Here is an 18,081-nt window from a genome sequence, read left to right as displayed (position 1 = left end):
TGTAGTCCTTATTGAAAGGGTGCACGGACCCGAGCTGATAAGACGACATGACCCGAGCTGACAGTTCGCCAGAGAAGTTCCACTTTATTCAAGGACTGTGTGTATATTTATAGGGAGCTGTGTTCTGGGTTTTGATAGGGGGTGGATGGGCGGTAGCTGATTGGACGGGGCTGGGCAGGAGGTGAGCCTTGACCTGTGACTGGCTGAGGTTTGGCACGGGTGGGCTTGTTTACTGTGGAGAAGAACCTGGAAGGGCGCCATATTGCTAGGGAGTGCCCCCCACTTGAGTGCCTACAGTATCCCTACATTTCTTACACTTATAAAGCTTTATTCATACCTCAATTATTATTATGTTCATCGTGCATCTCTCTAGAGTGAGCACATAGAGGAAAGTGTTTGGGACTAGGTCACACAGCTGGTAAATGGAAGAATCTTTTTTTTTTAAAGATGACCGGTAAGGGGATCTTAACCATTGGCTTGGTGTTGTCAGCACCATGCTCTCCCAAGTGAGCTAACCGGCCATCCCTATATAGGGATCCTGTAGAGCTGGAGTGAATGTTGGACTCCTGCCCACATCGCTGATTATAAAGCTCTTAATCCTGTTTGTGACACCAATTGTAAAGCTAGGGCTGGGTCTGGAGCTCACAGACCCCTCACGTCCATTCACAGACTGAGTCACAGGCACTTCACATGACAGGCTGGGTCACCAGACCCCCTCACACACAGATCTATGAGCTAGGTAACCGGCAAACAGGTCCTTGGAATCTGTAGGTTGGAAAGCACTGCCGTTTGGTGTTGCAGCAGCGCCTAAGGCAGTAAACTCTAGCCAAGGTGGCGGTGCCGCGCAGGCGCACTAACTCCACCCACATAACCTGTTCACAGCAAATGCTCAGCAAGATTCTGAACATCTGAGGGGCCCTGATCATTTTCCTGTATTTTTCCAACAGATCGAAACCCGTGGCCTTGGTGTTATCAGCCCCACACTCTCCCAAGGGAGCCACCGGCTGGTCCCTAAGAAACATTTTTTAAACCTGATTCTTCTGATGCCTGTGGTCTGTCCTTTCCTCTTTGTAAATGCTTTATTTCCAAAACAATTCTCCCATATTAAGCTCTTGAAATATAATTTTAAAAATAACCTCTTCTAGACAGGTCAATAAACTCAATGCCTTAGGACAGTTGTTTGAATTGATAAGTGAAATTAGCAAACAGAAAAGAGAAAACTTCCATATTACTTTATTTCATTCTTCAAATCCTTTGCAAGGCTGATACAGCCAAATATTTCGTGGCCTTTAGTTATTTAATTGATTTGTTACAAAGTTACGTATATTATAACATTTGCACTTAGATACATATAAATTGTGTCGGCATATTCTGAGAAATTGGATGAATAAACTGAACTACTGATGTTGGCTTAGCCTATTTCAGTTGAAAAGTCAACCTGCAAGTAGGATAATGAATTTGTGTACATAGTATGTTTTGTTAGAGAAGGAAATATACAACATCTTAAAATTGACTTTTTTTTTTTTTTTTGGTCCAGCATGGTTTGAGTCTCTTTGAACAGTTTTTACAGCTATTCTGAATATATAACAATGCATCGCCTTGTCATATGTAGGATAAATGTACTAGTTATATTATATTGGTTAATATCTGACATTTATTTATTCTAAAAGCTCTGCCAATTGAAGGAAAGTCTAGCCTTTTCTCTTTTTTAAAATATAAGAAATATCCTGTAATAGAAACTGATGTTTCCTTCAGGAACACAAATCCAGAATTCTGAGCATGAGACATTTATGAGGAAACACATTATGAACGACGGACACATTCTTTTTCTCTGTAATGCTCCTTGAGCATCTATTACTATTAAGTCCTGCATAGACTGTGAGTTCAGGAGACACAGCAGCAAGTGAAGAGCCCCCATGGTGCTTCGACCAACCCTAGCTGTTAATTGTATGCTCTGAGTAACATATTAGGAATCTTAGGAAGTGTCTGTGCTATATGGGCAAAAAAAGAAGATTGGAAAGATAAGATGCAAGATGAGAATGTACTGCTACCCCGTGATGTCAAGTGACAAGAACATTGTGATCGACGGTGTGCAAGGCCAGTGTTAAATTGAGCAGAATCAAGACTGACAGAGAACTCTGGGGTTGGCAATCAGGAAGTCACATTTTGTTACATGCACAAGGATCAGAACATATTTTATGAAACATATAGCAAAACGAAAAGAAAAGAAAAAATTGAGAAGCACTGGGGGAGGAAAGAAAAAATATTTTTATAATATTTTGGAGTTAAGCTTACCACAGTTTTTAGAAGATAAATGAAAAAATATATATATATTAATGTTAATAACAGGAAAATTTTCTTAATTGCAACCAAAAATATCAAGGTTAATATCCTCAGATAATTATAATTATAGGTACAGAAATAAATCTGAGTCTTCAACTCAGTTTTTGAGTACTGAAATTACCAACAGATTTTTAACAGTAGAATTAATAATTAAGATTTTTTTAAAGGATACAAGAATGCAGAATAAAATCAATAACAAATTACAGGTATATCCTTAAAATTAATATGATTGTAAATAGGTTTTTAGAAAAGTTTTCAGTATACTGTTCTCAATCTATGTGACATAGCTTTGCTTTTTATATTACAAATTACAACATTCTTTTTTTTTTTTTCCTTTTTTGTCTTTTTTACTGACCGGTAACGGGATCGCAACCCTCGGTGTTGCGCCCACACCTCGCTCAACCAGTGAGCGGGAACCGGACTCCACATGGGATCCAAACCCTCGGCGGGAGCGCCGCCGCACTCCCAAGTGGCGCACTCTCCAGTGCGCCACCGGGCCGGCCCCAAATTACAACATTCTTGAACAATAGTGATTTTGGTAAATAAATGTAAGAAATATTTGATTTTTAAATTTTTTTCTCATTTACAATCTTTTTGAAAGATAATTTACTCAGAATCTGCACAATCACTTTTATTTTACTTCCTTCTGCATTTAAAATTATGGATATTTTCTAAGGAAACAATTAATTAGTACTAATAATTCAAAATTTAAACTCAAAATTCAAAACTATGATGGAAATATTTAATTAAAATAGATTCCGAATTTGGTTTATGAACAATTGAGAATTTAGGTTTTAGGCTATTAAATGGGGATGTGATGTTATACACCAAAAGGTTGAGATTTATGCATTTAAAGTAATAGCACCCTAGTTATAATACTTGGAAGAAAAATGTAAATAATGAATTATTGAAAAATACATATAATATATAAATGGTTACAACTGAAGTAAAAATTTACTTTTAAAAGTTTAGAATATTAATATAATCAAGACCCTCATGCATGTCAAAAAACCCAAAGTCTAGAGAAAAATTTGTGTATCTCTTTAGATCAATGTTGATACAATCTTCTTTTCCCCATGGCAAATGTGAAGACACATATTTCAAATGTTTAATTCTGAAGAAAACAAATAAGGGAAAAGTAAGTTTGAAAAACAGATTGGTAAGGAATTTAAATTATATGCTACTTTAGATATTTTAAACAAAGATATATATATATATATATATATATATATATATATATCAATAAGAGAGAAAATACAATGTAGATATTTACTACAACACAGCTCGACAAACGATGGCGACAAAAAAGAGTCAAATGGATATATCTTGATATGGGAACATACTGGGATGGTAGAGAGAGACATATAAATATAAAGGGCCTGACAGAAAATATTACTATATAAGCTCCATTAGCATTAATAAATAATATTGAAAATACTTAGGGAATTCTAAACTACTTAGAGTTACTCTAAACTTTATCATTTTAATTGCATCAGTGAAAGGTTAGTGCTAAGTTAACCAAAACTTGTTCCCTGCAAGCTGACCTCCTCCCAGAAAAGTTGGCTCATGCAGCCCAGAGAAAGCTGTCACAACCTAATGTTCAGGCAATCAATTCTGATCACGAGTAAGGCGTGGGCCTGGTCCTCTGGTCCTGCCAATGAAAGGCTTGTGCTTTCTCATCCACAAACAGTGGATTGGCAAGATAGGACTGGAGCCAAAGTTCTGCCCTGTTCTAGTGCTGTGGTGTCTTAAACTCTTCACACTGAGAGGGGGTACTTTACCACTCATGCAGCTTAAGGAATCGTGAAGCCCATGGATCAGGATTTTTCTCTTCGAGTGTGACATTATGCCCTGCTAGACCTCTGGATGTGTACTGGGCAATAGGGGACCCAAACACCTGCTACGGCTCCTATCTCTGAGTTTCATCAAAAACCACTTTTTCAGCAGGAGGCCTAACACTTGGTGTGCTTGACCGTTTGCTCTTGGCTTGTGGAACAGATAGATCCACAGTCCTAACTTTGTAAGAGAAGTTTACGTAAAAGCTATAGCATAGTTGAGAACACCAGGGTGGTTGTTTAGGTTAATTTGATTACACAGAATTGTCAAAATAGCAATATTATTATTATGCCTTTCTGTTCCTTTACTTCTCAATATTTATAAATTGTTGGAGAGCATTTCATTCTTATTTCATAAGTGATTTTAATAAAAAAATAACAAAGCCGACGGTATTATCTGATTATGTGTGTTTTACCATAAGTACACAGGTCTCTAATATCAGAGCATTAACATCTAAAGGCAGCTAACTCAATTACTGATTTATATTGACTTGAAAATCTAATCCATTTTCTTATGTAGTAAGTAGTTAATGAATAATTACTACATACAATGTGACTACCACAACTATAAGTGTTATGCTTATAGCAGGAATTTTTCTTGGAGATGTCAAGCGCTCAGCAGAGAATGAAGCAGGTGTAAGCATGACAGGTAGAAGAAAATGGAAGTAGTATCTTGAGTGAAGGGAGCAAAGAAGAGTTTCATACAAGTTGAAGCTGGAGAATTTGGTTGGGGCCAGGTCATGTGGCTTTTAAACCAAATAGAGCACTTGTGAACTAATGCCAAGAAATATAGAAACAGTTCTGAGAGCAAAGAATTATAAGTGGGGGTAGTGGAGGATGATACTGGGGATGGCTGCAAGCTTTGCAGGTACTGCAGCTGCTATTGGAACTGCAAACAAGATGCTGCTGCTGTGCTCATTGCTAGTACAAAAATGAATCCCTTACTTTTTGAGATTATTTGTGGTCCTAATTATAGATTTAAATTGATTGCTAGGCATATGCCTCTCATTGTCCAACCCAGAACACATGCTTGTGTTGGAAAAGTGCACTTTTGTAGCTTTTCTGATTCCCAACCAATCTCTTTAAGTGGAGAATCCCTCATCCACAGGTATGGGTTTCAGACCCTGGGCAACTAATTTTATGACAAACGTTCATTGCAGTCAGTATACTAACCATAAAATAGATTTTTAAAAATCTGTTAGGGGGCCGGCCCGGTGGCGCACTCGGTAGAGTGCAGTGCTTGGGAGCGTGGTGGTGCTCCCGCCGAGGGTTCGGATCCCATATAGAGACCGGTCCGCTCACTGGTTGAGCGTGGTGCGGGCGCGACACCGAGGGTTGCGATCCCATTGCCGGTCATGAAAAAAGACAAAAAGGAAAAAAAAAAATCTGTTAGGGAGAGACTACAATCTGAGAAATGAATTCTTAGGAAATTTTGTCACTGAGCAAACAGTATAGAGTGAACTTATACAAACATAGATGGTATAGCCCACTACACGCCTAGGCTATATGGCTTCAAACCTGTATAGCATGTTACTGTACTAAATACTGTAAGCAATTGTAACCCAATGGTATTTGTGTATCTAAACATAGAAAAAGTACAGTAGGGCCGGCCCGGTGGCGCACTGGATAAGTGCGCTGCTTGGGAAGCGTGGCGGCGCTCCCGCCCGAGGGTTCGGATCCCACATACGGACCGGTTCCCGCTCACTGGCTGAGTGAGGCGCGGGAGCGACCCCGAGGGTTGCGATCCCGTTGCCGGTCCCCGGTCCGGTGCGGGGGCAACACTGAGGGTTGCGATCCGTTGCCGGACACGGAAAAAGACAAAAAAAAAATAAAAAAGAAAAAAAAAGAAAAAGTACAGTAAATATGCAGTATGATAATTTTATGGGAGCACCAGTTTATATGATCCATGACTGACTGAAATGTCATTATGAGGCACATGACTGTAGTATATGGTCTTCTCGAACCGGCTTCTTTCCCTAAGCAATATGCTTTAAAGTTTCTTCCGTGTTTTTTTTGTGACTTGATAGTGTATCTCTTTTAATCACTCAACAATTTTCCATTATATGGATGTACCACATTTTTATCCATTCACCTTTTCAAGGGCATCTTAGTTGCTGCCAGTTTGGGGCAATTAATAATAAAGCCACAGGTATTTTTGTGTACATAAATTTTCAACTCATTTGGTTAATACTAAAGAATGTATTTGATGAAGTGGATGACAAACCTATGCTTAGCTTTGTAAGGACTTGCCAACTGTCTTTCAAAACGGCTGTATCATTTTGCGTTCCTACTAGAAAGAATGAGAGTTACTGTTGCTTCATACCCTCTAACAATTTGCTATTGTCAGCTTTTTGGATTTTAGCCATTCTTATAGGTGTGTAGTACTATTTTATTGTTCTTTTAATTTGCAGTTCCCTAATGACATATAATGTTGAGCATCTTTTTATATGTTTACTTGCCACCTGTGTATCTTCTTTGATGAGGTCTCTGTTCAGATCTTTTGCTCATTTTTTAATTGCGTTTTTGTTTTCTTATTGTTCAGTTTTAAGAGATCTATGTATATTTTGATAGCAATCCTTTATCAGATATGAGTTATGCAAGTATTTTCTCCCAGTCTGTGGCCTGTCTTTTCATTCTCTTAACAGTGTCTTTTGCAGAGCAGAAGTTTTAATTTTAATCAAGTCCAACTTATCAATTTTTTTTTCATGAATTATGTTTTTGGTGTCATCTAAAAATTCAGCTTTGAACTCAAGGTCACCTAGATTTTCTTGTATGTTGTCTTTTAGAGACTGCATAGTTTTGCATTTTACATTTAGATCTGTGATCCATTTTGTGTTAGTTTTTCTTAAAGGTGTAAGCTCTGTGTCTAGATCTATTTTTTTTTTTTTTTTTTTTTTTTTTTTTTTTTGCATGTGCATGTCCAGCTGAAAGCTAAGTTTGGGCAAACGAGTCTTTTGTGGGAATAACCCAGGCCATAGATATTCATTCACTTCAGAAATGTTTATTAAACACCAACTATGTGCAGACTCTAGTCTAGTTGCTGGCAAGGACTGGAATACTCCTTATTTCCTAGCAAAGTAACATCTATGAAACTTCCTGCATTGATTTCTTCACACAAGCAAAGTTGAGACCCTTGGCTTGCCCTGAATATCCAGTCTGATGTGTTAGCCACCTATGAGAATGCTTTGATCTGAGAATATCAATGTAGCAGATTGCTATGTCCTCTACTTATTCCTAGACACAAAGCTTAACTTCATTTTACAGCTTTCTTTGCAGACACGTGTGGTCATGGAATACATTCTAGTCCGTAGAGTGTGAATGAAGTGACTGGGCCACTTCTAGAACTGGTCCACAAAATCTTCCAAGTGGTCCTCCGTTCTCTCTCTTTCTACCATTTAATGAATGTATAGATAAAATTTAAGGACATAGTGGAGAGCTGGGCCATGAGGGGAAAGTCTATTGGGTTGGGTGCCTGAATCACTGTGAATCAGATCACCACACCCATCCTGCTAACTGGACTCAACTGTGTGAGCACAAAATTAATTTTTTTTTTTTGAGCAACTAAACTTTGGAGTTGTTAATTACAACATTTAACTTCTATGTACTAAAACATTCATTCTAACTCAACTGCTACTTCTTAAACTCTAAGCAAAGTCCTCTGCCAACAAGTGCAAGCAGTAGGTAACAAACTTACACGTTTGCAGCAGCTAGTAAGTAACGTAAATGAGTGAAGCATGGTGGATGTATTGCTGCGATCTTATGCCTACGCTAAAGAGAACCGTGGTCATTCAACTCTAGGTTTATTACTTTCTTTGTTGTTGTTATTGCGGTAGTGTTTATATTTGTAAAATACTAGGGGTCCATTCTTTATTTTGTTCAGCACATGATTCTAGGAAGTGCTTGGTGCAGAGATAACAATCAATACATTTGTTTTTCTTTCTAATAAAAGTATGATAGATGATGTAAATGAAATATAAGATGGAGTCAAAAAGACATTTATATTTGTCAGTATACACCCCTTATACTCCAACTAGGACATAAAGACTATAACTTGCTTATTTTTATATCCTTTTAACATTTAAAATCTTGCTTCTTATATATAACAGTATCAATAAATGATCGTCGAATAAATGCTCAATAAATATTTGTTGAATTGTCTTTTAGACTTGGTCTCTTTCCATAAATATGAAATGAATTCATTTTATATAGTCTTTTGTCTATAAATTCATATTTTCTCCTTAGAGGCAAAACTCCATGATCAATGTGAAGGATTGTTTTTCATTCTCTTACAAGGTATGTATTTGTTCTGAATCGGAAGTACAAGCATTAGAGAGATTTAGAGATACCAAGAGGATTGGTAATCAAGAAGCTTAGTTTCTTTTTATTTTCATTAAAGGGGTGAAAGGCCTTCCAAGTTCATAAGACACTAAAATTAATGATGCATCTTAATTAAGTAAATGTTCAGTTCCTTTTCTTGATTGCAATACTATGAAAAATATAAGGAGAAAAAGATCAAATTGCTTTATATCAGTCTCTCCATGAAAATAAAAATCCTCCCACTCCTGTCAGTCACTCTCTTGTGGTCTCATTTTAGATCTCGTTTGTTTTAATATTTTGCTAAATTTCACCAGCTTCTGCACTTAATCTCATTGTGCTTAGTGTCTTTTCTTCATACCGAGATTACTGCTTTTCACATAATCTTCAAATTCAATAAATGGTATGTGCTTTGCCACATGTACATAAGTATGTGTTATACCTAAATCAGCATATATTGGGTGCTAAGTATGTACAGCTGCATGGTAAATATTATATTCTAAATGAATAAAATTATATAATATTATATACCCTTAATTTTTTCATTTATTTCTAGAAACTACTGCTACGTCTAGCCCTCCCTACCCTGGCTTCTATCTATCTCTATTGTAATCAAGTTGAAAGAATCAACTCAGTTCTTGACACATAAAAGATGGTTTGTTCAGTACTCGGAGAAATGGAATGACCATGAAGCAAGAATTTACTGTTAATCATAAAGCTCCTCAAAGGAAAAGAACATATTGTTTATTTTTCAACTCTCTTCATGAATAGCTCTATTAGTTTCCTACTGCTGTTGTTGCAAATTACTGCAAATATAGTGACTTAAAACAACACAAATTTATTAGCTTGCAGTTCTGAAGGTCAGAAGTCCGAAATGGGTAAGCAATGCTTCATTTCTTCTGGAAGCTCTAGGGAAGAATCTGTTTGCTTCCCTTTTCCAGAGGGCAGGCACCCTGTGTGCATTTCTTGGGTCACATCCCCTCACCCCCAATGACTCCAACCATCCTTCTGTCCTTACAACTCTTTCTCTGTCTCTTCGGCCTTCTGCCTCCCTGTTGTAAGGATGCTTGTTATTACATTAAGTACACACAGATAAGGTAGGACAATCTATACATCTCAAGGTGCTTGACATTATAACATTTGCTAAGTCCTTTTTGCCATAAAAGATAAAGCAGTCCCATGTCCCATGTCCTGGGAATTAGAATGTGGACATTTTGGGGGTTATTATTGTTCCTACCACACCCATACCAGTTAATCACTGAAATACAGATACAAGAAAGCACAGCAAGTAAATTGCATATTATTACTTCCTTGAATATTTTCAAATTTTTATTTTCATAAGTTACTTAAAAAATTATGCAAGTGTATGCATATCAATTAATATGCATTAATCTCTATATATACCCACTATGCCAATGAATATATAGTCACTATATAAATGAATAGATTTGGGTAGTAAAAACAATATAGAAAATAATTATTTTGTTAATGGTAAAAATAATAATTATGAGGACTTTGAATAGCAAAATATTATGTATAATGAAAGTTTTATAATTCAGCTCATAATATTACAAACAAGTATATTTTACTGCAAGAAGTTGGTAGATGAAGAATTTACACTTACTTAAATAACTGGTTAATAAAATCAGCAAGATTATTAAAACAGATAATTTGATATTTCTATCATGTTTTTTCTTTCCTTCAAGAAACTAGAAAATAAAATAAGGTAAAGAAAAATAACTCACCAATGTCTTTTAGTAATTTTTATGGGCTAATTGTTTGTGTACCCCCCAAATTCATATGTTGAGGCTCTAGTCCCTGATGTGATGGTATTTGGACGTGAGGACTTAGCGAAGTATTAGGTTTAGAAGAGATCATGAGGATTGGGACACTTATGATGGGATCACTGCCCATAAGGAGAAGCTATCTCTCTCTCTCTCTCTCTCTCTCTCTCTCTCTCTCTCTCTCTCTCTCTCTCTATCTCTCTCCCTCTCTCTCTCTCCTCTCTCACACACCTAGGAAAGACTATGTGAGCACACAGTAAAAAGGCAGCTACTTGCAAACCAGAAAGCAGGCCCTCACCAGGAACTGAATTTGCTGGCACCTTGATCTTTGAATTCTCATCTTCTAGAACTGTGAGAAATAAATATCTGTTGTTTAAACCACCCCATCTATCATATTTCCTTATAGCAGCCTAAATGAGCAGACTAAGAAATTAATAATAGTGCTTCAGTTTTCTCACACCTCACTTCTCTCATTGACAAATAAACATACTGCCTTACTTCATATCATGGTGAAAAGATTAAATTAATATGGTGGATTGTAAGGTACTGACAAAAATATGAAAACCTGTGCAAAGAGTTTTAAATGATGACTCATTTTTAACATGTTTCAACTTACCAGGCAAATATCTGTCAAATATTCTGAAAATATTCCGAAGAAAGATATAATTTAATAAAATATATCTAAATGTTGAATAAAAATTAAATACAGTAAGCCTTTGTGAGAATGTTAAAAAGGAAAAGTTTGATGGAGTACTTAGTTTCATCCGTTAAGTAAATATTTATTGAGAACCTTCTCTATGTAGAGAGCTTTGCTAAGAGGTGGGGATACAAAATGAAGGAATTGAGAATAAATATGAAAAAATACAATCATGGTTCCTCCTTCATGGAACTGATAGTTGACAGCATGTGCTTTGAAACAGGTTAAATAGGTTTTGTACTGCATTATATACATGTGAAGACTTCTTAATAGTACAAAAACACACAGCAATACAAATGCTACTTGAATGTTTCCAGAAGTGCTTCTATACATCACTAACTTTTCAGATTAGTGCACAAATTTTAATCTTATAAAAGCCCACTCTCAGCATTTTAAAATATTTAGATGTGATTTTATTCTTATCTTGTTTAATCTAAGAATGATAACCTTTTGATATAATGACAACTGCCAAATGAATTTTAGTGGCAATACAACCATGCACTGCTTAATGATGGGGATAGGAGTTAGACAATTCTATCATTGTGCAAACATCATAGAGCCTACTTACATAAACCTAGATGGTACAGACTACTACACACCCAGGCTATATGGTATAGCCTATTCTCACAACTGTTGTATATGTAGACTGTTGTTGACCAAATTATCCTTATGTGGTACATGATTGTAAGGTTTACCATTTCAAACAAAAAACAAGTTTGAATGTAATATCTAAATGTTGATGTACATGTATATAAAAGAACACCATCTACAGCCATACCACCCTGAACACTCCCGATCTTGCCTAAAAAAACACTGATATAGTTTCAACCACCCTAGAAATTTGAACACTCCTAAATGGCTGAAGTCATATAGCTTTTCTCCTAATTAGAAAGCTTTTTGTTTCCTAGAATATTCATTTTTTTGAATAATGTTTTCGTCACAAGGCACTGTCTTAATCTCTGCATTTATTTCATATTGTGTGTGTTTGTGTGTGTATGTGTGTGTAGTTTCCAACATACATCAGAGTCTAATTAAACATCTTATTTTGAGATGACAGATTTCCTCATGGAACAATCCTATTTTTTATATTGGTAGGGAATTTTAAAAGTAGAACAGAGAGGTGATATGATAGGTATATTGTAGCTGGTTGGAATTACCTACAGTTTACATTGTGGTGGGGAAATAATTTGGTAAACAACCTAATGCATGTACCAAAAGAACCCTGACGACATTTCCTGAAAAAGTAAAATTCCATCGTGAAATGTTTCTCAATTATGTGAGGGTGGTAGGGTGGAGTTGGGGTGGGGGATAAAATATGCAAGAAAGTAAAACTTCCTATAATGAAGAGTATTAGTCTTATCAACAAAATAAATTCCAAGAAGGCTGGCTGCAAATTGTTCATTATTGCACTACTTTCTCTTTCACTTACTCCTCATCTCAATCTCAAGCAATGCCCGTCTTAGCTGCTAGTAACAGAATTTAATTGATTTAGAATAAACACAAGCTAAGAAGTTAGGAAAACTACACTTGATCTTCTGTAGGTTGCTAGTTAGTGTACGATTACACCAATCACTTAACCGCTCTGGTTCTCAACTTCATCATCATGAGGGGTCAGATTAAATGATCCTTGAAGTGCTTTCAAGTTCTGAAATACTCTTTTTGTGATTCGAATACATTGGGCCAGTTTATTTAGCAGCATATTGATCTTATAAAGTAGGATGCAAAGATGCATGCAAACACAGATATTTAACAAACTTTATATACTTTCAAAGGGAAAGCTCTAAAAACAAAACAGACACATAGCAAAGAGACTAAAATGAATAAATTTCAATATTTTAATGAGGGCATTTACATACATATATAAATGTGTGTCATGTATGACTCATGTAAAGAACAGTATGAATTTATCTTACTATAACCCATTTTTGTTATAAATTAAAATAACTTGAAGCATATTCAGATTATGTTTCATAAGCAAACTACTTCACAAATTCTATAATGCAATGTATTTGAATGTTGCTTTTAGATTAGAAATATTAGTGGGTTAATTGATAAGAAATAAATATATTAGTTGCTACTCATATGCTTAAAAGAAGGAGCCAGGATAGCAAACAAAACATTACTAATAGTACAAAATGTACTAATGTACTAACTGCAGATGTGCATTGTGATTATACATGAAAGATGTTCTCAATGTAAAATTAAAATGTTATGAGAGCAATCTAGGTAAAATCCAGATTTATTCTGAAGGTAAAGCCAGCTAGGAAACACAAGCCTATGGCTCCATTCTGGGGTCGATAAAATGTAGTCATATGATTTAATAAAATGATCAAGTACTTAAATTGTTTAATAAAATTTTAATGCTATAAACTATTTTAAAGTTCAGGAACTATGGGCTGCACAATTAATAATTTTCTTATCCCGTCTTCTTTAAAAAAATATTTAAGAACAGCAACCCCACATTTATTTCACATTTAAAATTAAAATTTTAATGGTATGTTTTTCTAATTTAAGAAAGGTTGGGTCCTTGAAAAGCAAATGTATATCTTTCAATAGCATATCAGGTCAGTAGGTTCAGGCAGCGTTTTGAGGTCTTATTTGAAATGTATGCTCTCTACGGATCACAATGTTGCATTTGTAGTGAACATAATTTAGGATATTCATTGTCCTTATGAGGTCCTCAGATTTTCCTAGCAGCATTTGTCAGGCTCTTTAAAACATAGAGACATGGACAGAAACCATCTCTTGGTACAGACAACTGGAGAAAAACTTGTGGACATCATCAGGGCTGGAATACAGCCTGAAGAGAGAGAAAGAAAAAAAGAAAGTTATATCAACATATCCTTACTGAAAATTTTTTCACTTGCCAATTTTGGTAGTAATAGAGACTATAGATACTTCGCCACGTGCATATTTTGCCTTGATATTGTAATATGCACTTGGCTATCTTCTGGGATTTCTTACTAGTGATTTCTAGAATACTGGTTATTTATAATAAAGTTTATTCTTACCAATGGAATTTAAATATCATATATCTTAGATGAGGTTAAAGCCATCTAGTTTGCATCAGGAATGAATTTTGTGCCAAGTAGCTTATGCTTCCTTATTAACATTGGGAATATGGTGTTACAGTAGCCTTGACAACAATAGAAAAAGTTTAACATAAATATTTTACCAATAAAATGTTTTATCATTCAAACTTGCAATGATTTCTCTTAGATCAAGTCTCCTTTAATCTTTCACATCCAAAACGGTCAGCGTATACTTGAAAACCAAGTTCACACAATTTGCAAGACTTGTTATCTATCCTCCACACTCAGTGACATATGATGTAAGCATAACCAGGTGCTGTTTTTCCCACTCCTACATCGACCCACTCTTCACATTATGAGCCAGTACAGGCTGGGGGTGCTAAAGACTCATGGAAAACCAGAGGGCTTTATGAATTTATAGTATCACTGCAGCATGCACATAGCCATTTTGGATGCTACTAATTTGTATCTTATACAAGACTTGAAATCAAGATGCACATTTACTAAGTGGTTTATATAGCTTTAACTCACCTACAAAATGTGAAAAATAGCCAGAAAATAATATCTCTGGAAATGAAAAAATATTTTTTAGAACATGGCTAAGGCATCCTGAAAACATAGACACACACCACTATCCAAAACTATTTTTTTTCAGAGAGAGAGAGAGAGAGAGAGAGAGAGAGAGAGAGAGAGAGAGAGAGAGAGAGATGAAGTTATTATAATAAATTACACAGTGCGACTCCTGCAAGCTGGTGAGCCAGGAATGCTGGTGGTATAATTCATTCCATGTTCAAAGATCTAAGAACCAGGGAAACTCGTGGTGTAAATACCAGTTCAAGGTCTGGAGAAGATGAGATAGGATGTCCCAGCTCAATGAGGCAGACAGGAAAAGGGGGAGAATGTCTCCTTCCTCCACCTTTTGTTCTACTCAGGTTCTCAGTGGATGGACTGGATGATGCGCACTCACATAGGCGAGGGTGATCTGAGTCCACCAATTCAAAAGTTAATCTTGTAGGGAAACCCCCTCACAGACACACCCAGAAATAATGTTTAATCTGGGTACCCCATGGCCAGTCAAGTTGACACACAAAACTAACCATCACAAATGTAATATAAGAATTTTTTAAGGAGATAATTTTATCATATTTTTTTTCTACTAAAGTCAACTTATGCATGCACTCTTTATAAAAACAAAAATGTCTGTACATCATTCTGCTCCTGGCAAGCAATATTAATCATCTTTGTGAAAACTATTGAGCATTACTTACACAAAGTATTTAAGAGACAGTTTAAAACTCATATAGTCATCCCTGATTTGTAAAAGCTGAATATCCTAATGAGGCTCGGGGACTCAGACACAGGGGTCAAAGCACAATCATTGCCTCCAGGAAACAGGAAGGGGCAATATGGTATTTGAGAGTCACAGGTGAGTCGTGTAGGGAGAAAAGGAAGGAATGTTTTTTTGGGACAGCAGTGGTGGGAATGCCATGTCCCAGTCAAGTGGGATGAAGGGAGCAATCCAATAATTCTGTTTATTGTTTTTCTGAATCTAAGCAATTTTATATGGCATTTCTATCTTGTAGAATTTATTTCTGAGAGCTTTCTGCAAGAATGGCTGACATTATTTTTCCTGGATGTCACCATAATATTTATGCAGAACAGACAATGCAACCTTTTTCTCTAGTAATTCTAAGAAGCTTCCCTGGTCCCTGGGTCCTGTGTTTTCACTTTCCTCTTTCCTCTAAAATGTATATTACATACAAAGAATCTCAGTGATTTGGCCTCACTTTGCTTTTTGCATTTGTGTATATTTTCACATACCTGTATTTTCTTTTTCTCTTTAAACTGTTAGTGCTTCTGCTGAAAGAACATTTTCTTTATAGATTTAATTTGTTTATTCTTAAATGATGAATTCAAGAAATTCAGTTTAAAGTGAAAGTCATTTCCTACAGAATTTATTTTTATAAGATCAGCATTGTGTTTCCATGGGGGAAATTTTTCTAGTGAATTAGATTGAAAGTATTTGAACAGAAAAAATATCAGGAATGCCTTTTCCTCAAAGCCTTTATTCAGAAAGATGAGATGTAACTATATTAAACAAACCAAAACTACTTTAACATTACATTTGCAGAGTAATTTTCAAGTTTGCTCAACAGAATTTTTTTTTCTTTGATTTAGTATCTATCTCTTCACTTGAGTCTACTAGCCAATTTTTATTGTAAGCATGAAGATATTTCAGCATTCCACGGTTTTTGTTTATAGAAAGATTAGAAAAAGTGTTTGACTTCACCTAAAACATGAATATCTCCCTTTAGTTCTGCATATCACTGTCTAACTACTCGACTTGAGTCTTTCCTAGTTTTAGGCCTTCTCTGAGTGGCTTCCAAAAGATATGATCTATTTCCATTCTACTTCTATTCCTTGACCCAGAAATAAATGATAGGAGTGATGGTGATAATGATGGAGATTTTTTAACTCTAATAAAGCACTTAATATGTGCCAAATACCTTACATTCATCATTTTATTTATTTTAATTACATCATTTTGAAGTCAATATCATAATTACTGGAAGTGATACAACTGAAGTTCAGAAATCTTAAGTAACCTGCAAATGCCGTGCAGCTAGGGAAAAAAAAAAAAAAGCTAAAATGTAAATTCGTTTTTTTGTTTTTTGGGGTTTTTTTCCCAACTGAGGTCTCAAGCCTCCTAACTGTTTTCTTGGATGGAACAGAAAATTAGTTACAGGAAGTCTTATTCCCTAATAATAAGGGACTCTCCCTATTCATCCCTTCCCTTGCCTACGGTTTTCTATTGGAAACTCTTTCCATTAGATTCTTATTTACCTTTTGTATTAGTTTGTTTCTGTTGCTTGTAACAAAATATGCAGAGCTGGGTAATTTGTAAGAAAGTGAAATTAACTGCTCACAGATTCGGAGGCTGGGAAGTCCAAACTTCAGGGATCACATCTGGTGAGTCTTCTTTGGTGGTGGTCTTACAGCAATGCAGGGATCTCACATGGCAGAAAATGGTGGAGCATTTAAAAAGGACATGCTGTCCTTTTAAAGCCCTCAGAACCACGCTCATGACCACCATTATCAATCCATTCACTAGCCTTGGCCATCATTGGAATCTAATCACTCTTCAAGGCCCCACCTTTCAGTTACCATAATAGGATTCCCACCCTCAAAATTTACAGTGGGGATTAAACTTCAATGACTTCTGTGGGCCATTCAATCCAATTCACCTTTCTAGTGTTTCTTTTTGAAAATACAAGAAAAATCTAATACATGTTACTATACCTCCCCCTTCTTAAACAGAGCTTCTCTAAGGTATATATTCTCTTGTGCTCCACTTTTTTTTATTTAAATGCTGGAAATATTTCCATAGCAGAATATAGAAACCTTTTTCATTATTTCTTCATAGCTACATTGTGTTCTTTATTACCTGATGAAATTTTCTCTTTAACAGTTATTTGTTGAATACCCCCAAAGCTACATATATTTGTTTTATTAACTGGGCAGTATTCTTTCACTCAGGGCAGTTGTCAAATACATCTCATATTTGTATATAATTATAGCAATAAACTATAGCAATATTTAAAATAAATATCTCAAATTGACAGATTAGAAATAAAATTATGTTATGGTATGTGTGGGAGAAAAAAAAAAAAAAAAAAAATCCCCCAAACATACATTGGTCATTATTTAGAATTAAAAAGATGTGGATCTGAGGAATAATCACAATTTGTGGTAATGGGCATCCTGATACAATTGATCCAACCATCACATCCTGGGTGCAGGTGGTGAAGGTCAGCTTTGTACTCCATGAATATGCATAATCAATAAAAAAAAAAGACATGGATCTAAAGTCTTCTCTGCTACTTACTTGACCCACAAATGTGAATAAGTTATTAGGCCTCTCTGGTCTTTATTTACGTCTTCTGTAGATGGGGAAAATAACATGTAATTCAGAAGATCATTATGAGAATGAATGTGATAATATAATTGTGAAGAGTATATGGTGTATAGTAGGCACAATATTTGTGTTTTGTTTCCTTTCTAGATCATATTGTTTG

The 18,081-nt window shown here is 35.6% G+C and overlaps 1 long non-coding RNA gene across 1 annotated transcript; it reads right to left on the bottom strand.

Annotated features, from left to right (window-relative positions):
* Positions 1 to 12,788: 12,788 nt before the first annotated feature.
* LOC103594806 lies at positions 12,789 to 14,569 on the bottom strand. Its single transcript, XR_550880.1, has 2 exons — positions 14,537 to 14,569; positions 12,789 to 13,773 (listed from the first exon to the last, which is right to left on the bottom strand). It is a non-coding gene; the product is annotated as an uncharacterized LOC103594806 (long non-coding RNA).
* Positions 14,570 to 18,081: the final 3,512 nt, after the last annotated feature.

The sequence above is a fragment of the Galeopterus variegatus genome, unplaced genomic scaffold, assembly GCF_000696425.1.
Source record: "Galeopterus variegatus unplaced genomic scaffold, G_variegatus-3.0.2 Scaffold72, whole genome shotgun sequence".
Lineage (NCBI taxonomy): Eukaryota > Metazoa > Chordata > Mammalia > Dermoptera > Cynocephalidae > Galeopterus > Galeopterus variegatus.
The sequence above is the reverse complement of the archived record's forward strand: the minus strand, read 5'-3'. Positions and strand labels throughout refer to the sequence as shown.